At 43.7% G+C, this 24,066-nt stretch overlaps 1 long non-coding RNA gene across 1 annotated transcript in view; it reads right to left on the bottom strand.

The window, feature by feature from the left end:
- LOC308303313 overlaps positions 1–24,066 on the bottom strand; it is a 468,570-nt gene that overhangs the window by 156,644 nt on the left and 287,860 nt on the right. The gene's annotated exons all lie outside the window — the stretch shown is intronic.

Below are 24,066 nucleotides of genomic sequence, written 5' to 3'. Positions count from 1 at the left end.
GCCTTCCAGGCTCAGGAATCGAAGCCGGGAACTCGCTGACAGGCATCAAAGCCGCGTGATTATGGATCCAACTGGGAAAGATGGATAACCACGCCCCGGACTCATTTTTGAAGCTTGTGATTGGCTGAACCGGACGTAGGGAGCGCTCCGTTGTAGTCACTTGGACCGCGCGAGGTGCACCAAAACCCAATTATCATGGCGTTTATCGTGCGCTTGCCCAGGCCTTACGGCCTGGGCATAAATATAACGATTGCATTCACCACGGCTTCGTAACTCGCGCGGCGCTCCGCCGGCCGCGCGGCCCTGGCCCGCTCTTCGCGGCCACTCGCCTGCGGCGCTCGGGGGCGAAGAGCAGGACCAAGGTCCGCTGGCCTTCGCGCCGCTTGCAATGTCGTGGACAATAACTGAAAACGAGCGCTCTATGCCGTTTCCATCCATCTTTCCCAGTTGGATCCATAATCACGCATCAAAGCCTATGCGGTACGTGCTCCTTAGCGAACCGTGTTTGTCTTGTCTCGCGCGCAAACACAGACACACATGCATTTCTTCCCTTACCATTTACAATACCTCTCTGCTGTCAGTGCATGCACGGGATATATCGTCGTTGTCAGGTGGAAACCTTGTAGGCCTATATCCAAAACTGTTCGTTTCCCACTGAGTGCACGTCTAAAACTGGTCTAACACAGCTCTAGATTTGAAGGTTTTTAGACTAAAATCTAGACCTGTGATAGACCAACTTTAGACGGTGTGCTCGGGGGTTTGTATTTATCATTTTAAAAAATGATTTAGGTTGCGACAACTTGTGTGCGTTGTGTGCTTGTAGATCTGCTATTTTCACTAGTTTTGTGCGACACTTTTGTATGATGAACTAGAGCAGGGTTCCCCAATTCGTTTTCCCCAAGGGCCAAATTATGTCTAGGGTACCAAGCCGAGGGCCACAACATTGCAGGGGGCAACGGTGGCGTTCCTGATACTCCAGCGACAGTTCAGATATCGTTGTTGTTGGGTGAAAATCTTGTATGCCCAAAACCGTTCGTTTTGCATTTATCATTTTAGTGAAAACAGCCGATCTACAAGCACACAACGCCTCGCACCGCGAGGCGTTGTGTGCTTGTAGATCTGCTGTTTTCACTACTTTTGTGAGACGGCCTTGTACGATGAAGCAGGGCTGTACTATTTGCGAAAGAACGTGCACATTTGGAAATACGAGTTTCCACCCGACAACGACAATATACTAGTGTTGTTTCTACTCTTATATCACCATTATTACTGGGGTTGGTGGGGGCCAGACAGTAGCCCCTCGCGGGCCGCAAATGGCCCGCGGGCCGCCTATTGGGGAACCCTGAACTAGAGTTTTAATTTACAAAAAAATAAACAAAAAAAACATTTGAAACTTGGAGATACGAGGTTTCTGCCCGACAGGGAGGATATTCTGCTCCTCCTGAGGACGTGGAGGTTCCAGTCAGAGAGTGCTTAGGTTTCCTCTGTAGCCCAGGCTGATGTATGGCGCAAGTCAAGAGACGCCATTAATCTGCGAGAGACATCGCATCGCGAGCCCGCGTGTAGCTGATCTGTATTCTAGCTTATCCGCTGCAGTGTCTCCGGTGACCCATCAGGAGATCACAACAGACAGGGACACAGGTTCATGCACCGAAACGGCATGGAATATAACACTGTCTGCGGTACTTTGCATTTGAAGGGCTTATATTCGGTCAGCGGTGGGAAAAGAACACAAATGTTTTACTTATAGGTAAAAGTATCTGTGTCAAGCAAATTGTCCGGGATTCCAAATTTACTTGAGTTGAAGTACAAAAGTATTGGCGTCAAACTGTACTTAAAGGGATATTTCACTTTAAAAAAAAAAAAAAAACTTTTGGTCATTTTATCATCCAATCAGGCTTTTATGAACACCCTGAACAGTTTTTAATTTGCTTGATTCAATATTTAGATATTTGATGTAAATGTTACCAGGCCCAGGGCCTCTCCCCACACACAACCATTGTAACTTCAAACTTCATTTTAACCATGATAGATGAATTAAAAACACCCATTATTATTTCTGGTGACTCATAATACCCTCCTAATACGTGAGCAGGCCGTGTTTTTTGGTTAACTTTTTTTCATTTATTTTTAATAATAATTTTTTGTATTTAATTTTTTCCATTTTCCCAAATACTTATTAAAAATAAATGAAAAAAAGTTATGGATAAAACAGCCTGCTCACGTATTAGGAAGGTAGTATGAGTCACCAGAAAACATAATGGGTGTTTTTAATGAATCTATCATGGTTAAAATGGAGTTTGAAGTTACAATGCGTGTGTATGTGGAGAAAAGCCCATAAGCTGTTTCCCTGTTGAAAGTGGAATATCCCTTTAAAGTACCAAAAGTAAGAGTACTCATTAGGCTGAAGGCACACCAAAGTACCTATGAGAGTAGTTTCCCCATTCCGCCAATACATTTCAATGAGAATGGAGCGGTTTCATGCCAGTAGAGGATTTCTGCAAAAAACACTCCATTCTCATTGAAATGCATTGGCGGATTCCACTCTAGGTATTTTGGTGTGAGGGCACCCTTATGCAAAATGTCCTATTTAAAGTTTTCAAATGTATACAAATCTTTTGAAAATGGCAGATCTACAAGCTCACGATGTGGGCTTGTAGATCTGCTATTTTCAAATAGCCCAAATGTATAAATCGGTTTAAGTGGTTACAGTGATGTATGTTTTTGTAATAATAATCGAAATCTACAAAGTAACTAGTAACTAAAGTTTTAGTAGTAAAATATTTGGATCTGAGATGTAGTGGAGTAGAAATACCTCAACATTGTACTTACTCTAAGTACAGTACTTGAGTAAATGTACTTAGTTTCTTTTCACCACTGCTTATATTGTATTAACCACATCATGAACCCTAGCATCCCTATTCTGAGGCGAACATTCGATCCACAAGCTCACAACGCATTGCAACGAGATGCGTTGTGAGCTCGTAGACCGGCTATTTCCAGTAGAAGAGATTTGGTGGAGAGGGGGAAAAGGATAGGGCCTAGTAGTAAAGACCCTTGGAGGACTCCAGTCAATGAAGTATATTGTCGGGTGGAAACCTTGTATGTCCATAACCGTTCTTTTTATATTAATCATTTAAAAAATTATTTAGACTAGTGAAAATAGCCGATCTACAAGCACACAACGCCTCGCACGTTTGTGCGACACTTTTGTATGATGAACTAGAGCTTTAATTTACCAAAAAACATACACGTTTGAAACTTGGAGATACAAGGTTTCTGCCCGACAGTGACGATATGGTTTAAGTGTTTCCCATTCCTTCGAGTGTTTATTGTCTCTTGTCTTTCACTGCATGTCGCTCTCGGCCTCCCAACAAGCGTTCGACATCAGTCTTAGGTGCCGGCTACACGGAGCTAGATATTTCTGAAGCTAGACATTTATTTGTGCGGTTGGGGCTTGCAGCCACACAAAGCTGGATATTTCGGCCGCGAAACTGGATATTGAAACGGGATAAATAAGTGAAGACATTGAAAAATATCACTGGATCCGTGTTGGCATGGAGCCCGGATATCTCTGAAGACTTTACTGTGTGTGTGCTTGTCCCCCTATTGAAGGTCTGGAGATTATTTTAGACCTAGATATCTTTGTCATGTGGACCTAGATATGTTTTCTATGTGGATATCTGAAAAACCGGGATATATGAAATATCCAGCTCCGTCTGGCCGAGGCCTTACTTCCCACCAACATGTGTCCCAAACTGGGGCACCTCAGACAATAATATGACCCCAAAGTGAGTCATGGCATGATTTATTCCAGGAGCAGGAAAAGAAAACTAGAGTCATGTTTGGAGAGATGTTTGGTTCCTTGCATGGAAGTCATCACGTAGCAGTGCATTAGATACTTACAAGAGACTTAACATTCCCCATTCAGTGCTACTTAATGTAGGCCGTTTAAAATTAAACCAGTTCTCTCTCTCTCTGTCTCTCTCTCTCTCTCTCCATGGGATGGCAGTGGCGTCAGTTCAGAAAAAGCTAAGGTATGGCAACATGACGCGTCCATGACACCAGTCATGTTGCCATACCTTAGCAACAGGCATGATACTTTTATTTTAAGAAGTACATTACATGTTTTCCCCCGTTTCTACAGTTTCTTGGGCTGGATATTGGCAGCCTGGAACGGTTGTTCAAGTGCAGCTAAACTTGGCGTGTTAGTAAACATGCCACAATTAACAATAATGAATTGCACCTGTACCATTTTGTCAAGATGGGGAGAATACAAGTGTGGAGAATATCATTATAATACCTTGTTAAAGTGACCATTTTGTAAAATTTTGCATTTGTAGTTATTTTACTGTAATAATAACCCTGGACCCAGGGTATGGCAGCTGCATACCCCTGCCATACCCAATTGACGCCCCTATGGGATGGTAACATCCCATATGGAAGACATCTCGGCTGTTACAGTGCACAACTCTCTTCACCAAGCACTAATAACAGTGTGGCTACAAGCTTAATAAAAAGGAATGGAACGGATTATGGGCCCTGTCCCAACCAGGCTGTCATTTACCATACTGCATTAGTGAGGATCTGGGACTCAGCAGCAGTCATTCCAGACCAGCATAGAGTGTGTGTGTGTGTGTGTGTGTGTGTGTGTGTGTGTGTGTGTGTGTGTGTGTGTGTGTGTGTGTGTGTGTGTGTGTGTGTGTGTGTGTGTGTGTGTGTGTGTGTGTGTGTGTTTCCAGTTTTCAGTACTTCCACTTTGTGATGCCCCACACATTGAGTCTGTCATTAGAGGTGTGCCTGCCTTGCTTAACTGTGTCCTAATAGGTGAGCTGGGTGGGGCCTCATTGGCTCGTTGGGCTAATGGCTCATGGGAGAGCACCTGGGCCCGGGTGCCTCCAGGAGTCTACAAAAGCCCTGTCCATGCCAGTCTGAAGGAGAGATCCAGAGGAGGCAGACCTGTCTCCACCATGCCCTGTTGTTATGTTTAGCTTTACTTTCCATCCAACACCCTGCACTACACCATGTTCCACTCATCCACATTTACACCACTGATCACTGACTCCACACTTCATAGGATCCTTTTGGCCTGTTGTTGACCACCTTTAGTTTATTGTCCTAGCCTTTATTTAATAAATACACCTTGTTACACTTTTGCCATGTCTCCTCTCCCCTTCGTTTTGTTACTGCTTGAGCCAGCCGTGACACACTTCTACTCCACTACCTCTGGGATCCAACTATTGTACTTTTACTCCACTACACTTATTTGAAAACTATATTTACTAGTTACTTTGCAGATATAAATTATAATATGTTAAAACACACATAGACCACTTTAGCCCTATTTTATACCGTGGCTATTTGAAAATAGCCGATCTACAAGCTCACAATGCGTCGCATCGCGGCGCGTTGTGAGCTTGTAGATCAGCTATTTTCAAACATCTTGTACTTTTACTTTTAGTACTTTAAGTACATTTTGATGCCAACACTTTTGTACTTTTGCTCAAGTCAATTTTGAATTCTGGACCTCTATACTTGTAACAGAGTACTTCTACAACGCAGTATTGATACTTTTACTTAAGTAGAAAATGTGAGTACTTTTTCCACCACTGGTTGTGTGTATGCGTCTTTATGTCTTGTGTGTGTGCGTGCGTGCGTGCGTCATGTTACAGTGCGAGGGGAATGCAACTGGGAAGAGCCAGCCTTCCCCAGTAATAACCAGGCAGGCCCTTGGGGATCCATAGTGTGGTTGGGGAGTTGGGAACACACAGAGAGAAGTTGGTCTGGCCCACATGAGAGCCAGAGCCTACCAAAGGAACAGTACGTCAACGGCGCTTTGACAAAACATCTTCAGATACATCTTGATGAAAATGGAAGCAGAAAATCTGCTGTTGAGCTAAAGGAGAGGGCGATGGGTAGAACAAGGATTAGTGCATGCGGTCTCAGACGGTGAATGGCGAACAGGGGAAACGGCTTATGTTGCCTGATTGACTTACTTAAATAGCTGACAGACTGAATGAGTTAGTGACTCGAAGGATTTTCAAATGAACGAAGGAGAGGCGATGTATGTCTTGTCAGTACATTTTACCGGGTTCCAATCTGGCTGTAACGTGACTCAGTGTCTGCGGTCTGGTTTATTCTATTCAGGGACGTGCTGGCCATTGGGAAAAGCGGGACAACTCCCGAACGGCCGGTTCATTCCCGGCCGGTCCAGGCCGGCCATTAGGAAAAGAATTAAAATAAAATGTCGGCCTTCGTTCCATTTTGGGGGCTGGGCGGCCAACAAAGTAAATCGTCACTGTCGGGCAGAAACCTCGTATCTCTAAGTTTCAAATTTGTAATTTTTTTTTTCGCAAAGCAAAGCCCTGCTTCATCATACAAGGCCGTTGAACAAAAGTAGTGAAAACAGCAGATCTACAAGCACACAACGCCTCGCACCGACAATGACGAAATACAACTCATGTAATTGGCCCACTGGCTTGTCACTTTGTCACAAATCTTTGAGTAGCAGCAGCGCTATAGAGAGAGATCTCTCTCTATAGCGCGCAATGAGGGCCTCTACAACTCTTTTTCCCGGGCTGAATCAGGGGCCCCAGCATGTCACTGATGTCAGTACATTTTACTGGGTTCAAATCAGGCTGTACTGTAACTTGACTCAGTGTCTGCGGTCTGGTTTATTCTATTTACTGTATGTTTGCAATTTCTTGTCACACTACGAGTCCTATATGTGTCAGTGTACTTTGTCGGTGGTGTTGTGTTAATCGGTTAATGCTGAGTTGTCACCGCGCAACATGCAAAACAAATTCCTCATATGAACGTCATTATTTCTCCTCATGACTAATTCAGATGAGTGTTCTCATCTTCTCAACATGGCGAGACCACCTGGAATTGAAACCTTACGTTTGAACATTCTTGGGTGCAGTAGCAAGAGAACTACTCATTCAATTTTAGCAAACTAATAAAGGGTAATTAAAGACTTACATGGCTTGTAAAGACGCATTAACGGAGTGGTGAGAGTGAAGCATGGTGGGTGGGAGGTCAGTGGGCAATGGCTGTGGTCTTAAATCAACTGTCCTGCCAGGGATCTGACAGGTTAGTTTAGACCTACAGCACTGACCAATGGCTCCATCAGAGCCAGTGCGCTGTCTGGTCTGTATATATTTGGTCCTCCGTGGAAGGTTGGGTGTCACACCAAATTCTGGGCCCCGGGTACAAGGTACATTTTGTGCTTTAACGACTGAAAAATAGCAGATATCCAAGCTCACAGCGCGGCACCGAGTGCCAAAAAACGATGTTTCTATGTCAGTGGTGCTCAAAACTTTTCATGTGAAGGACCCCCAAAATGACATGTATTTGGCCACGGACCCTCATCTCAAAATATTTAGTTCCCCCCAGAAGCAAAATTTGAGTTACAAATGTTTGCTTAAAAAAGACATATATTACACACATTTTCACGACTTTTCAAAAATAGCAGATCTACAAGCTCGCGGCGCGGCACTCGGTGCCGCGCTGTGAGCTTGTAGATCTGCTATTTTTCAATAGCTAAAGTAAAAATAACTCCAGGCCCCTCCACCTTGCATGCCATGGGCCCTAGTAACACTTTCCCCCACTTGTGACGTCCCTGCTGACCGGTTAGTTTAGACCTACAGCATTGACCAATGGCTCCATCAGAGCAAGTGCGCTGTCTGGGTCTGGTATATTTGGTCCTCCGTGCCAGACCAGGGTGCCACCGTTTCTGTGTGTCAAGCTATTTGAGATGCTCTCTCGGGCCAAAAACACATCACACAGTCACCTTCACCCTCTCTTGACTGTGGGTGGTGTTACGTCTGGTCATTTAAACGTGACCCCTCACTGCCCACTCGTCGTCTCTGTGTCCAGCTTTAAAAACGGTCGTCGTGAGGCTCATCTTGCCGTGTTTATATCTGGTCCTTTTACTTTCACCTTTGGGACACTTTCTCCCTTACTGCCTATGACAGGGGTCTTCAACAGGGGGTCCGGGCCCCTATGGGGTCCTCAGAGTTACAACAGGGGGTCCTCCAAATGTGTGATAGAAACCTTTTCTCCTTTTTTATGTTAACCACTTGAACCCTAGCGTCCATATTTGGAGAACTTTAGCCAACAATAGCAGAAAGAGGTTTGGTGTAGAGGGGGGAAAAGAGCAGACAGGGTGAGAGGTCAAGTTTATTATTTAAGTATTGACGGTTCAGGTGGTTAAATAGCTGAAAACACAAATTGACATGAATCCAACATACACTGATGATTGTGCTGTCAAACGATGAAAATATATGGAATCTATGAAAAGGCGATGTGGGGGGGGGGGGTCCCTGCTTCATCTCTCTCTCAGCTAAGGGGTCCTTGGCCTGAAAACGTTGAAGACCCCTGCTCTACTACATCTCAGAGGCAAATATTGTACTTTTACTCCACTACAATTAGGCCTATTTGAAAACTTTAGTCACTAGTTACTTTGTATGTAGATATTAATGGTTATACTATAAAACATACATTAATCCACTTTAGCCCCATTTTATACCTACACGCATTTCCAAACCATGCCCCGCCCCCAATTTGCATGAGTCGAATAAGCTCCTCCCCTTCATTTACATACGGCCGTCTGCATTGTTTACGCGCTGGGAAACACACCTTAACGCCCTCATTAGCATAATGTATGCGTGCATAATGTATGCGAACCACGCCCACACGCATTTCCAAACCACGCCCGGCCCCCAATTTGCATATGTCGACTAAGCTCCTCCCCTTCATTTACATACGGCCGTCTGCATTTTTTACGCGCTGGGAAACGCCACTTAACAGCCTCATTAGCATAATTTATGCGGACCACACCCACACGCATTTCCAAACCATGCACCGCCCCCATTTTTTTAAAGTCGACTAAGCTCCTCCCTTTCATTTACATACGGCCGTCTGCATTTTTTACGCGCTGGGAAACGCCACTTAACAGCCTCATTAGCATAATTTATGCGGACCACACCCACACGCATTTCCAAACCATGCACCGCCCCCATTTTTTTAAAGTCGACTAAGCTCCTCCCTTTCATTTACATACGGCCGTCTGCATTTTTTACGCGCTGGGAAACCTACCTTAACGCCCTCATTAGCATAATGTATGCGAGCATAATGTATGCGCACCACGCCCACACGCATTTCCAAACCATGCCCCGCCCCCAATTTGCATATGTCAACTAAGCTCCTCCCCTTCATTTACATACGGCCACCTGCATTTTTTACGCGCTGGGAAACGCCACTTAACAGCCTCATTAGCATAATTTATGCGGACCACGCCCACACGCATTTTCAAACCATGCACCGCCCCCAATTTTTTTAAGTCGACTAAGCTCCTCCCCTTCATTTACACACGGTCGTCTGCTTTTTTTACGCGCTGGGAAACCTACCTTAACACCCTCATTAGCATAATGTATGCGAGCATAATGTATGCGCACCACGCCCACACGCATTTCCAAACCATGCCCCGCCCCCAATTTGCATATGTCAACTAAGCTCCTCCCCTTCATTTACATACGGCCGTCTGCATTTTTGACGCGCTGGGAAACCTACCTTAAGGCCCTCATCAGCATAATTTATGCGGACCCCACCCACACGCATTTCCAAACCATGCCCCGCCCCCAATTTGCATGAGTCGAATAAGCTCCTCCCCTTCATTTACATACGGCCGTCTGCATTTTTTACGCGCTGGGAAACCTACCTTAACGCCCTCATTAGCATAATGTATGCGAGCATAATGTATGCGCACCACGCCCACACGCATTTCCAAACCATGCCCCGCCCCCAATTTGCATATGTCAACTAAGCTCCTCCCCTTCATTTACATACGGCCACCTGCATTTTTTACGCGCTGGGAAACGCCACTTAACAGCCTCATTAGCATAATTTATGCGGACCACGCCCACACGCATTTCCAAACCATGCACCGCCCCCAATTTTTTTAAGTCGACTAAGCTCCTCCCCTTCATTTACACACGGTCGTCTGCTTTTTTTACGCGCTGGGAAACCTACCTTAACGCCCTCATTAGCATAATGTATGCGAGCATAATGTATGCGCACCACGCCCACACGCATTTCCAAACCATGCCCCGCCCCCAATTTGCATATGTCAACTAAGCTCCTCCCCTTCATTTACATACGGCCGTCTGCATTTTTGACGCGCTGGGAAACCTACCTTAAGGCCCTCATCAGCATAATTTATGCGGACCCCACCCACACGCATTTCCAAACCATGCCCCGCCCCCAATTTGCATGAGTCGAATAAGCTCCTCCCCTTCATTTACATACGGCCGTCTGCATTTTTTACGCGCTGGGAAACGCCACTTAACAGCCTCATTAGCATAATTTATGCGGACCACACCCACACGCATTTCCAAACCATGCACCGCCCCCATTTTTTTAAAGTCGACTAAGCTCCTCCCTTTCATTTACATACGGCCGTCTGCATTTTTTACGCGCTGGGAAACCTACCTTAACGCCCTCATTAGCATAATGTATGCGAGCATAATGTATGCGCACCACGCCCACACGCATTTCCAAACCATGCCCCGCCCCCAATTTGCATATGTCAACTAAGCTCCTCCCCTTCATTTACATACGGCCACCTGCATTTTTTACGCGCTGGGAAACGCCACTTAACAGCCTCATTAGCATAATTTATGCGGACCACGCCCACACGCATTTTCAAACCATGCACCGCCCCCAATTTTTTTAAGTCGACTAAGCTCCTCCCCTTCATTTACACACGGTCGTCTGCTTTTTTTACGCGCTGGGAAACCTACCTTAACGCCCTCATTAGCATAATGTATGCGAGCATAATGTATGCGCACCACGCCCACACGCATTTCCAAACCATGCCCCGCCCCCAATTTGCATATGTCAACTAAGCTCCTCCCCTTCATTTACATACGGCCGTCTGCATTTTTGACGCGCTGGGAAACCTACCTTAAGGCCCTCATCAGCATAATTTATGCAGACCCCACCCACACGCATTTCCAAACCATGCCCCGCCCCCAATTTGCATGAGTCGAATAAGCTCCTCCCCTTCATTTACATACGGCCGTCTGCATTTTTTACGCGCTGGGAAACCTACCTTAACGCCCTCATTAGCATAATGTATGCGAGCATAATGTATGCGCACCACGCCCACACGCATTTCCAAACCATGCCCCGCCCCCAATTTGCATATGTCAACTAAGCTCCTCCCCTTCATTTACATACGGCCACCTGCATTTTTTACGCGCTGGGAAACGCCACTTAACAGCCTCATTAGCATAATTTATGCGGACCACGCCCACACGCATTTCCAAACCATGCACCGCCCCCAATTTTTTTAAGTCGACTAAGCTCCTCCCCTTCATTTACACACGGTCGTCTGCTTTTTTTACGCGCTGGGAAACCTACCTTAACGCCCTCATTAGCATAATGTATGCGAGCATAATGTATGCGCACCACGCCCACACGCATTTCCAAACCATGCCCCGCCCCCAATTTGCATATGTCAACTAAGCTCCTCCCCTTCATTTACATACGGCCGTCTGCATTTTTGACGCGCTGGGAAACCTACCTTAAGGCCCTCATCAGCATAATTTATGCGGACCCCACCCACACGCATTTCCAAACCATGCCCCGCCCCCAATTTGCATGAGTCGAATAAGCTCCTCCCCTTCATTTACATACGGCCGTCTGCATTTTTTACGCGCTTTGAAACACACCTTAACGCCCTCATTAGCATAATGTATGCGTGCATAATGTATGCGAACCACGCCCACACGCATTTCCAAACCACGCCCCGCCCCCAATTTGCATATGTCGACTAAGCTCCTCCCCTTCATTTACATACGGCCGCCTGCATTTTTTACGCGCTGAGAAACGCCACTTAACAGCCTCATTAGCATAATTTATGCGAACCACGCCCACACGCATTTCCAGACCATGCCCTGCCCCAATTTGCATGAGTCGACTAAGCTCCTCCCCTTCATTTACATACGGTCGTCTGCATTTTTTACGCGCTAGGAAACCTACCTTAACGCCCTCATTAGCATAATTTATGCGCACCACGCCCACACGCATTTCCAGACCATGCCCCGCCCCAATTTGCATGAGTCGACTAAGCTCCTCCCCTTCATTTACATACGGCCGTCTGCTTTTTTTTACGTGCTAGGAAACCTACCTTAACGCCCTCATTAGCATAATGTATGCGAGCATAATGTATGCGCACCACGCCCACACGCATTTCCAAACCACGCCCCGCCCCCAATTTGCATATGTCGACTAAGCTCCTCCCCTTCATTTACATACGGCCGTCTGCATTTTTTACGCGCTAGGAAACCTACCTTAACGCCCTCATTAGTATAATTTATGCGCACCACGCCCACACGCATTTCCAAACCATGCCCCGCCCCCAATTTGCACGAGTCGACTAAGCTCCTCCCCTTCATTTACATACGGTCGTCTGCATTTTTTACGTGCTGGGAAACCTACCTTAACGCCCTCATTAGCATAATGTATGCGAGCATGTTTGCGAACCACGCCCACACGCATTTCCAGACCATGCCCCGCCCCCAATTTGCATGAGTCGACTAAGCTCCTCCCCTTCATTTACATACGGTCGTCTGCATTTTTTACGCGCTGGGAAACCTACCTTAACGCCCTCATTAGCATAATTTATGCGCACCACGCCCACACGCATTTCCAAACCATGCCACGCCCCCAATTTGAATAATTAGGCTAATTAGCTCCGCCCCCTGTATTCGCGTGCAATAAGCAACAAGACGCGCGCGTCAAATGCATGTTGTGCAGGCTCATTTACGTAATTGATGCAGACCACGCCCCAACCTCATTTACATAATTAATGCAGACCGCGCCCCCAATTTGAATAATTAGGCTAATTAGCCCCGCCCCCTGCATTCGCGTGTAATTAGCAACAAGACGCGCGCGTGGAATGCATGTTGTGCAGTCTCATTTACATAATTAATGCAGACCACGCCCCCAACCTCATTTACATGCCACGCCCCCAATTTGAATAATTAGGCTAATTAGCTCCGCCCCCTGCATTCGCGTGCAATAAGCAACAAGACGCGCGCGTGGAATGCATGTTTTGCAGGCTCATTTACATAATTGATGCAGACCACGCCCCCAACCTCATTTACATAATTAATGCAGACCGCGCCCCCAATTTGAATAATTAGGCTAATTAGCCCCACCCCCTGCATTCGCGTGTAATTAGCAACAAATGCATGTTGTGCAGGCTCATTTACATAATTGATGCAGACCACGCCCCCAACCTCATTTACATAATTAATGCAGACCGCGCCCCCAATTTGAATAATTAGGCTAATTAGCCCCGCCCCCTGCATTCGCGTGTAATTAGCAACAAATGCATGTTGTGCAGGCTCATTTACATAATTGATGCAGACCACGCCCCCAACCTCATTTACATAATTAATGCAGACCGCGCCCCCAATTTGAATAATTAGGCTAATTAGCCCCGCCCCCAACCTCATTTGCATAATTACGGCAGACCATGCCCCAACCTCATTTGCATAATTACTGCAGACCACGCCCCCAACACATTTGCATAATTAGGCTAATTAGCAACAAGACGCGCACGTCGAATGCATGTTGTGCAGTCTCATTTACATAATTAATGCAGACCACGCCCCCAACCTCATTTGCATAATTAATGCAGCCTCATTTACATAATAATCATTTGCATAATTAATGTAGCCTCATTTACATAACAATATGTAAATGAGATTATTTATTTATTTATTTATTTATTTATTTATTTATTTATTTATTGAAGGAAGGAAGGAAGGAAGGAAGGAAGGAAGGAAGAAAGAAAGAAAGAAAGAAAGAAAGAAAGAAAGAAAGAAAGAAAGAAAGAAAGAAAGAAAGAAAGAAAGAAAGAAAGAAAGAAAGAAAGAAAGAAAGAAAGAAAGAAAGATGTACGCTATTTATATATTTATTTATATATTTATTTATTTATTTATTTATTGAAGGAAGGAAGGAAGAAAGGAAGAAAGGAAGCAAGGAAGCAAGCACGCTATTTAATGAATTATTTATTTAAGGAAGGAAGGAAGGAAGGAAGGAAGGAAGGAAGGAAGGAAGGAAGCACGTTATTTATTTATTTATTTATTTATTTAGCCGATAGGCAGACGCCCGGGGGGGGGGCGGAGACCCGATTCCGGATAAGCGGTTGAAGATGGATGGATGGATGGATGGAAGGAAACATAGTCGGGGAGGGAAATAAATCAATAAATAGTCAGTCTCGATAGGGGCCTTATATAATAATAATTAATGAAATAAATAAAGCTCCTTTTAGTTGAGCTTGTACCGGTGAACTGTACTGTACTGTACTGTCTTCAATCAATCACTCGATAAAGGGATCAATACTGCATTAGATAAATAACCCACATTTACCCAAAACAGCTGATCCACAAGCCCACATGCAGCCTTGTAGATCGGCTGTTTTTATTGTTTTATTTTTTAAATTGTTTCCCCCTGACTTAGTCTTTTCTAGGATCACCTTTTAGTTGAGCTTGTACCAGTGAACTGTACTGTCAATGACACTGTACATACCTATGACAGTCCTATATCAATAATTAGTTCATTCGTGAATGACTTCCCTGTGGAAATATCATGTGTATTACGTATCTGTCTATCTTCCTAAGTCACATGCATTCACATTGCACTGATGTGAATGCACTACACCTCCAAGATTCCCATGTACCTGACAAACTACTTCTTAAAGGTCAAGGATGTTCACAATCACAACACCAGAGGCAGCTCCACTAATCATCATCAACGTAGATTTAACACTAAACAAGGCTCTAACTCGTTCTCCTGCTACACCATCAACATGTGAAACGCCCTTCCTCAAGCCCTAAAGGAGAGCAAATCCCTAGCCTCCTTCAAAATTGGTATGAAAAGTCACCTTCAGACAGCTGCTACCCGTGACTTGTAAATAGACTAAGCCCCCATGCTCCCCCCCCCCCCCCTTTTCTCTTTTTTGTTTTTGATGTTATGCTTTTGAAACTGATATTATCCTAGATAAAGTACTATGTTCTATCCGTCTAAGCCTCGGCTTTCTAGGATCTCCTTTTAGTTGACCTTGTACCAGTGATTTGTACTGTCATGAAACTGTACTTTTTTCTATTGCAAACTTCTAATAAATTCTTCAATCAATCAATCAAAAACTGAACGCACGCACGCACGCACGCTGCGCAGGCCAGCTCAGCAGCTGGCTTTTTTTTTTTGGAAAGCTCCAGCCAGAGTCAGGCGCCGAGGTGGGGGGACGGCACCAAGCCGGACTTGCGTGCTCAGGCAGCGGCCGAAGGCCGCTGCCCCTCCCAACCCACTGGAGCTAGGTGGTGGCAAGTGAAATAAAACCTATCAGTAGGTCCCCATCAACAGATGTCGCTCTCCCCCACTCACTCACCTGACACACCAGGAAGTGCAGTGCACCAGTCTGTGTCGGAGAAGTAACATGCATCGAGATCACTCATCTATATACAGTACGTGTGTGTTCACTAACAGGGTTAGACTGCTCAGTAATCATTGCTATAGAGTGTTTGTTCAGTAACAGTGTTAAACGGCTCTCTATTGTGACAGGAATCAATCGTTCCCATAGCGTGTTTGTTCAGTAACAGTGTTACAGTGTGATATGAAAGAATCCACACGAGGGCAGTGTTTCCATTCTCAACTCACTGAGATGAAAAGAGGGCTGAACCCAATGCGACACAACAAGTCCTATTATTTAGAAGTCACATCAATGTCAGCATTTTGTTTTTTCCTCCCTTTTTTACATTAGGGGAATGCTGCTTGTGCTGTATATTCATTTAGTTTCATTTAGCAAGTTTCAATCAAATAGCTCTCTCTATATTGTGACAGTAATCATTGCTATAGAGTGTTCAGTAACAGTGTTAAATAGCTCTATATTGTGACAGTAATCATTGCTATAGAGTGTTGGCTCAGTAACAGTGTCAAACAGCTCTATATTGTGACTGTTATGTCGTTTAGGTCACTTGCTCTAATATTTAAATAATTGTCACCTGTTAAAATAATTTCATGGCTCTAAAATAATTCATGGGTCAGTTCATGTATAAAAGAAATGGGGACAGTTTAAAATATTTATACTGTATATTTACTATTTCTATATATTTTACATTTTCTACTTGTATTGAAATAATTCATACATTTAATGCTAAGGTCACTTACAGTATAGGCCTACAGTAATTCTCTTACATTGCTCATTGCACTTAACACATGTGATGGGACGTCTGTCACGACTCACACAATTAACAGTGTACATGTAAATCACTATCCATTAGTACTGATTATTTCAAAAGGTTTCAAAAATAGTGGAAATGGCAGATCTACAAGCTCACAACGCGTTGCATGCGTTGTGAGCTCGTAGATCGGCTATTTCCACTATGTTCTTTTTGGAGTATAAAGTTGTCAAATATGTCTGTCATTTCTTTGTATATTTAGGTTATGTGTCATGTCTGCCATGTGCAACTTCAAAGCCTACAAGCCAAACAGAAATGTAATTGTCAGCGACAAAAACACAACTAAATCGTTAATCGCCGTTATTTGAGTGACAATTAATCGTCATGTAAAATGTCATATCGTGACAGCCCTAATCTCAGTAGGATGAGCCGTGACATGTAGAGAGAAAGTGTCTGCCAGTGAAAAAAAGAACGGTCTATCTGTAAGTGTTTCAAATTCTATGTTGTTGTAAAACCTTATATGAATGTGGGACGATTTATCACGATAAATTAAATCTCCACGATACGATTATCGTGAGTGTTTTTAAATCATGATAAACGATAATATCGTGTATCGTCCCCTACTTGATAGTAGAACCTTCGGAACAAATAAGTGAACGTTAGTGAAAAAACAACATTCCACAATTGAAGACCTACAAGTTTCGCTAGTTTCGCTATTTGACATAGGCCTACAATAAATGGTTTAAGTGGTTAAATGTCCACAAAGGTAAACATGGCCATATTAACTATGCAGTGAAGAAGTCTACATCTACGGTATCAGTTTAGAATACTCTTGCTCGAAAGTTAAGTTCTTCACATTTATTCCAATAGCAATCTAATGCCATAGATACCGGTTGTGCTGTATATCAATCACTTGCTGCTGTCTATTTGCACTGTTTGTCATGTACTGGGAGTTGGTTTAGTGTGATTTTTCCCCATGTACGTAGTACAATAGATTTTCGATTCATTATTGTCTCCGCCAGGCTGAAAGGCATGAAAATGTTTTTTTTTTTTGTAGTATAGTTTTGTATAGCCCGGTATTTGAATGACAAAGAAAACTAATATTTAGTTTCTACTTTAGAGCCACTCCTGATATCAAACAACAATAAAGGACCAGAAAATCATTTGGCCACTTGGATCGGCTGAATCATGACTCCTGAATCATATTTAATTATTCCTGTCTCCTGGTTGCACAATAATGTACAGTTGTACGCACTACGCACACACACACACACACACGCACGCACAAGTGTGCACTCATCTAAGTGAAATTAATTATCCAAAAACATAACGTTAGGCTAGTGTATTATGTGTACAGCAATTACAAGCAGCCTTAAAAAAGGGGGTAGATGCCGCTCATGACCAGTAGATGGTGCTATCATCCTAGTAGATGAGAGCAGTGTAAGTTTAAATGACATAATCATGTGCATGAAGATATTGTGGTTTTGGTCTCTCGAGTCAATTGTGAGATCAGCCTGCCATTTGATTTGTGGCATCTTACTGTACAACACAATGTATAATATACCTTTCTGATGTGGTTCAACGTATTAGTAAACCTGCATGGACTTTATGTCGTTCCTATCATTACTTTGGAAGTAGTATTGTGGTATGGATGGTGGGGAATGCATTCTGTGTTTATGTTCAATACAGAGATTACAAACTGCATAGCTTATAGTCTGGATGTTTCAGGAAACTAGCAGGGGGCCTGGTCAGGTCTGTGGCCCAGATGCAAACGATATTCTTTGGGCTCTGGTGGTTGGCACAGGCCCCGAGGCTAGAGGAGTAGCCCGACCGCCAGGCTTGAGACTGAGAGCTATCATTACCAAGGCCGGTCGGTACACACAAAAAGACACACACACACACACACACACACACACACACACACACACACACACACACACACACACACACACACACACACACACACACACACACAGGGGCGTCACACCAAATTCTGGGCCATGGGTACAAGGATTCACTGTGGGGCCCCCCATGAATGTTACCTATTGAAAAATAGCAGATATACAAGTTCACAGCGCGGCACCGAGTGCCGCGCTGCGAGCTTGCAGATCTGCTATTTTTGAAAATGTCGAAAAAATGTGTGCAAGACAGAAACCTATGTTTCCATGTCAGTGGTGCTCAAACCTTTTCATGTCAGGGACCCCCAAAATGATATGTATTTGGACACGGACCCCCATCTCAAAATATTTAGTTCCAGGGACCCCCCAGAAGCAAAATTTTAGTTATGTTCGCTTAAAAAATACATATATTCAAAGATTTGCACACATTTTCACAACTTTTCAAAAATAGCAGATCTACAAGCTCGCAGCGCGGCACTCGGTGCCGCGCTGTGAGCTTGTATATCTGCTATTTTTCAATAGCTAAAGTTACTAGGGCCCCTCCATCTTGGGCCCTAGTAACCCCCCCCCCCCCCCCTTGTCACGCCCCAGCACGCACACACACACACACACACACACACACACACACACACACACACACACACACACACTCACACACACACACAAACATTTTCTTTTAAATGACACACTCAAACAGACACACACTGGCAGAAAACACTTGCACATGCACAGACAATGGCGCTATTGTGAGCTGTAGAACCCCTCCGGCGAATTTCTTGCAGCCCCATAGCGACACAATTCCGTAAACGATCAAGTGGTGGCAATCAGAATTGTTTTATTCAATCAGATAATTAAAACACACTGTTCTGTATGAGCAGTGACACCATGTTGGCACGGAGGACCGAGCCTCCAACGTTCCGCTATAGCTTTGGCAGTGGTTGGCAGTGTCCACGACAGACTTTTATTGACTTCCAGAAGTGGAACGTGTCCAAAATGTAGACGTCTGTGTACACTGTAATTTCCCTGCCACCTGTGTGACTGACTGACAAGCCAGCCAGCCAGCTAGCTATAGCTGCTGCTGCTGTTCCGCTGTGGCTGTGTGTAGTCATCCATTGAATCCAGCTGGGGTCCTTGGTAGAACAATGCTCTCTGTCTCTACATCCCCGTGTCCAGTGAGGCTGGCAAGGTACTCTAGAGGAAGCCCTAAATATTGTTAATAACGTGCTGTTGAAAAGCAGCGTGGTCGGAGAAGGCAAGGATATGGCCATGTATGATGTCAGCCATCCACACATCAATTATAGCCCCATGTTGAGGTCATGGAGGGACCAGACTGGGGCCATGTTGTTGACACGACACCTTTTTATGTTTATGTCTTGTTACCTTTTTATTGCACGTTGTTCCTCATTTCTGTCTGTTGTTTTAGTGTTCATAGAAATAGAAAAGACAAACTACAAATGAAAGCCGTAAGTGAACTAATGAGGGAAAGCTAAATTGAAAGAAAAAGCAAAAGGAAAACTGAACAAACGCAAATAAACGCAAATAAAATACTTAATTCTTTACCATTTTTGGTCTGACCACCATTTACGGACCGGCTATCGTTATACACACTGTTCTTAACACTGTATCCAAATAGGCACTACCAACATACAGTACACTTCTTATAGATCTGATCAAAGAAATCATGTGCGCGCGCACGCACACACACGAACGCACGCACACACACACACACACACACACACACACAAATTCAAATGAAGCTGAACATTCAAAAAGAAGACTTGAATTGACTAGAAATTAATTGCCACTAAACAAACTTTTACATGTTGATTTTGATAATCACGAGTAGTAAAAAGGGGGGGAGAATAGCGACTATTCACTTTCTTGCGTCAGGAATTGACTATGCTTGAGAAGTTCAGCCTTACAATGGCCAAATTAAATAAACTTTAACTTAATATAAGAGGGCTATAATAGAGAAAATATTTCCAGTGGAAAAGAACAGTAAGAGCATTTAGCCAGTGGCAATAATTGTTTCAAATTCAAACACACATTTAGTTTGCATGGTACGATAAATTACATTTATTTCAAACCGACGGTGATGTCATGGCTGTATTACATTCTGACACGGGTGCCAAAACGGGTCGAAGAGTTAGAAAGAGTCCAAGGGCCCTGAGCTAACAGGGGCCCTCAGAAATGCCATGTTTTATAGATTATATGATTTAACATAGTGTAGGACGCTGGGATCCGGTATGTAGCCTATGTTGTAATGGGGCCCAGTGTTTCAGGCTGCTCCCCTGGTTTCTAACCTTAATTTGAAAGGTCTGAAATCGTCGTCGGCGGGTGGAAACCTTGTATGTCCATAACCGTTCTTTTTATATTTATCATTTGAAAAATGTTTTAGACTAGTGAAAATAGCCGATCTACAAGCACACAACCACCGCGAGGCGTTGTGTGCTTGTAGATCTGCTATTTTCACTAGTTTTGTACGACACTTTTGTATCATGAACTAGAGCTTTAATTTACCAAAAACATTTGAAACTTGGAGATACAAGGTTTCTGCCCGACAGTGACGGAATACTGTATACTGCCATATATTACCTACCGTTAAAGCTTTACTATCTGTGAGAGCCTAACCTTCAGGATGTCATATGCTGTGCTTTGGTGGAAAACAGTACAGTATTGTTTCACTCACTGCCACTGTGCGTGTGTGCACACATGCACATGCATGCACGCATGTGTACAGCATTTAGCATCAAGTCAGATACGCTGGTTATCCACCACTTGTACCAAAATTCAGCTTGATATACTGCAACTGTCACTTGTAACGTTACCCAGAAACCTTTTTCATTCATTCGTCATCTTTTACTGTGGAAAAACCCACAGCCATATTTCAACAACATCAAAGTCCATCCTGCCGTCCCTGCCCATCACAGACATCTTCTTCAGAACGTAGAATGTTTAGGGTGTTCTCCCTCTGACAAGCCCTGACAGAAATATCTTGCTCTGAACGTGACCCCAAATTTCCATTTTTTCCCCCCCCAAAAGAATTAAAAAAAAGACTTTGAAGTTTTTCTCCCCCCCTCGCAAATAAGAAGGGGAAAACACATTTGTTCAATTATTGCAGAGTGATATATGAAACAGAAGCTTTCATTTCTCTATACTATACTCTATATTCTGCTGAACAATGAATCCATTTTATCCTGGAATATCGCCCCACGAACGGAGGGCGGAATGTGGCGGGACACACAGTTTCGTGCTTGTAACAATAATGTCTTTCAATAGCTGATGCTTCAATTATTGCAGTGATACTGTGTTTACATGAAGATTTTATATGGTGTGCTGCGTATATATGAGACTGATTTTCACTGTAAAACAAAGCATCAAGCGGCTTGTCACTGTAAAAATATGCGTCGTTCTAAAATGAAATGATTCAATTAACCATTCGGAGGAGAAAAAAAATCTAAAGTCTTACATTTAATGGCTGCCTTGAAAATAAAGAAATGTATCTTGTTAGCTGTCTTAAGACAGCTTTTTTGAGACTAAACACTGGTCTGTCGGTATAGTCCTGGTTTGGGGCTTTTCTGCTCCTTGTGAAGCTTCCCTGTTCTTAATTTTCTTAGTTTGCCTTGGCATCAGATGTATTTTTTTTAAAATAGCGAGTTAATAGTGAGTCTGCGGTGCAATGTGTAGTCTCTTCTATCTGAATGTACGCTCTGCGATGCCCCGTTGCACTATACGAGTCCTCGTGTGTGCGTTGCCGGTAGCCATGCACTTAATTGTTTAATATTGGGCTGTCTCTACACAGCATGCCAAAGCAAATTCCTCATATAGACCTCATATTTGGCAGCAAAGTATTTCTGATTCTGATTCTAATTAAGATTGTCAACTAGTGACCGCCCAGAACCATACTCCCCCCACCCCACACCCCCACCGCCGCCACAAAAAAAAGAAGAAAAATAGTGTGTGTGTGTGTGTGTGTGTGTGTGTGTGTGTGTGTGTGTGTGTGTGTGTGTGTGTGTGTGTGTGTGTGTGTGTGTGTGTGTGTGTGTGTGTGTGTGTGTGTGTGTGTGTGTGTTACAACAAGGGTTCATATTTTAGATTGTAATTAGAAAAAAGAAAAGATGAGTGTTAAAATGTTTTCATTTACTGCTTTCTATCGTTTTAGCGATTTTAACAATTTTCATTTCAGTGTGTGGAGGCATGCGTACAAGTGGCTAAATAAGCCCATTCTCAAGATGCACTGCAATCTTTCATGGGCAGATGTGACTTATGGGGGCTAGTAGTGTTACTGTAAATAAATAAATAAATCGCCAGGTTATTGTGTCTAAAAACGAATGCCCCCACCCAATGAAATCAAAATCTCTAAAACGATAGAAAGCAGTAAATGAAAACATTTGAACACTCATCTTTTCTTTTCTCTAATTACAATCTAAAATATGAACGTAGATTTAACAGGAAATGGAAATACTAAAGTGAAGTAACAATGCTAGACAGGGATGGTAGAATAACAACAATTGCAAGGTTGAAGAAGTACAGTAGGTTGGAAATGTTCAACTGCATTTATATTATCTGACTTCTCAAGCATTATCTGCAGAGTTCTGTTTTCTGTGGGGATGGGAGGGAGATCAATGCCTCTGTCAGACAGGCACATGCACACATACATCAAAGGAGGCTTGAGCCCCTGCCCTTTTATCCGCCTGTAAAAAAGTGCCCTCTCCAGACCATGAATGCCGTTTTTACTATGGTGAAAGAAATGCAAATGCCCTCTTTCCATGCCATACCTGAAGGCAGCATTCAAGAGCCTTTTCCAAACTCTCCTGAACTTGAACGCAGCATCTTATGTTGAAAGAATTGCTCTCTCTGTGTAGAAATCCATGCCGTTACACCACATCTCCAGTATTGACTTGATGTAGCTTAGTTCAGTGTGGTATCACGCACCAAAAATAGCTGACCTCCAAGCTCACAACGCGTCTGGTCATACTGAATTAAATATATTCCTTGCGTTTACTTTGGGGAAATGTAGATATTTGTTTTATAATATCACATAAAAATGCATGTTAACCGATATCTCTAACACTTTAATTTATTTATTTTTAGGGCTTTTCGCCTTTATTTCAATTGGACAGTGGAGAGAGACAGGAAAACGGAGCGAATCGCCTTCCAGGCTCAGGAATCAAACCCGGAACTCACTGACAGGCATCAAAGCCTATGCGGTACGCGCTCCTTAACCACTTGTCCAAACGAACCGTGTTTGTCTTGTCTTGCGCGCAAACACAGACGCACATGCATTTCTTCTCTTACCATTTACAATACATCTCTGCTGTCAGTGCATGCACGGGATATATCGTCGTTGTCAGGTGGAAACCTTGTAGGCCTATATCCAAAACCGTTCGTTCTCCACTGAGCACACGTCTAAAATTGGTCTAACACAGGTCTAGATTTGAAGGTTTTTAGACTAAAATCTAGACCTGTGATAGACCAACTTTAGACAGTGTGCTCGGGGGTTTGTATTATCTTTTTAAGAATGATTTATGTTGCGAGGCGTTGTGTGCTTGTAGATCTGCTATTTTCACCAGTTTTGTGCGACACTTTTGTATGATGAACTAGAGCAGGGGTCTTCAACAGTGGGTCCCCAGAGTTACTACAGGGGGTCCTCCAAATCTTTGTGTGCTAGAAACCCTTTTCTCCTTTTGTATATGTTCTCAGAATAGTGTCCATATTCTGAGAACTTTAGCCAAAAATAGCCGATCTACAAGCTCACAACGCCACGCGCTGCGAGGCGTTGTGAGCTTGTAGATCGTCTATTTTCGGCAAAGAGGTTTGGTGTAGAGGGGAAAAGGAGCAGACTAAGTACAGAGTAAAAAGGTCAAATCCAAAATACACTGAGGATTGTGCTGTCAAACGATGAAAATATATGG

The sequence above is a fragment of the Nannobrachium achirus genome (genome assembly GCF_963921795.1).
Source record: "Nannobrachium achirus genome assembly, chromosome: 18".
Taxonomy (NCBI): domain Eukaryota; kingdom Metazoa; phylum Chordata; class Actinopteri; order Myctophiformes; family Myctophidae; genus Nannobrachium; species Nannobrachium achirus.
Note: the sequence above shows the minus strand (reverse complement) of the source record. Positions and strands in the feature narration are given on the sequence as shown.